Source organism: Capsicum annuum, chromosome 2, assembly GCF_002878395.1.
Source record: "Capsicum annuum cultivar UCD-10X-F1 chromosome 2, UCD10Xv1.1, whole genome shotgun sequence".
Lineage (NCBI taxonomy): Eukaryota > Viridiplantae > Streptophyta > Magnoliopsida > Solanales > Solanaceae > Capsicum > Capsicum annuum.
Window position 1 is genome coordinate 119,066,358 of NC_061112.1, and position 904 is coordinate 119,067,261.

The window sequence follows — 904 nt, forward strand, 5'->3', positions numbered from 1 at the left end:
TCTTCCTTTTGTTTCTTCCCTGTGAATAATGGTCGGGTCAAAATTCTATCTCGTTGTCTACTTCTTTGTATGAAAACACTTTGTGTTACCTGCAAAGAGGGGCATGATGTAGACACATAATTTTGTCCCTTCCCGAAAGCATTCTTACCATTTTACCTTCGTCTTAGTGTGTGCCCTCACCCGTGTGATAACCCCTTCACAAAAAGATAAAAATAACAATTCCTAACTAATTTTATCTTATTCTAACAACCTCTCCCTATTAAAAATGACACATCACCATCACCACCCTAACTATCCATGTGATCCGCCCCTTCTTTTTCTTGTCCACAAAGAAAGAATATATGGGGGACCCACCAAAATTCCCACATCATAACAAATCCATGCCCATTATAAAAGAAAAATTCTAAGAGGAAAAAAGGAGAGGCTCACTCTTTGATCATCATCTTCTCCACAATAACAACAATCACAAAATAATCTTCCTCACAAGAACAACAACAACAAAAAAAAGGCACCGGTGAACAGTAATCGATGAACAGTAAATGGTGAACAGTAACGGTGAACAGTAATGGCGTGAAAGTAACGGTGAACGGGTCATTATTTGTCGAGTTGGATTGTTAGTGTTAAGGTTTGGCTCGAGGTTTTCGGGTGCGAACTCTCTTTATTCGAATAACATTGAGTTTGAAAGCTTCAAATTTAAGGTCCAATTCTTTCTTCTCTTTCATTTAATTCTTATGTGATTGTGATTGCGTGTGATTCGATATCGTGGTTTGTTTGTTGATGTGAACTATTGGTGACATTTGGGTGTGTGATGTGCTAAGCATGATTGGTGAATTTTCGTTATTCTCGATTGGTGGTTGTGTATTGAAATGGGTTAATCACGTGGTTGAGAATGAATTAGGGTGGG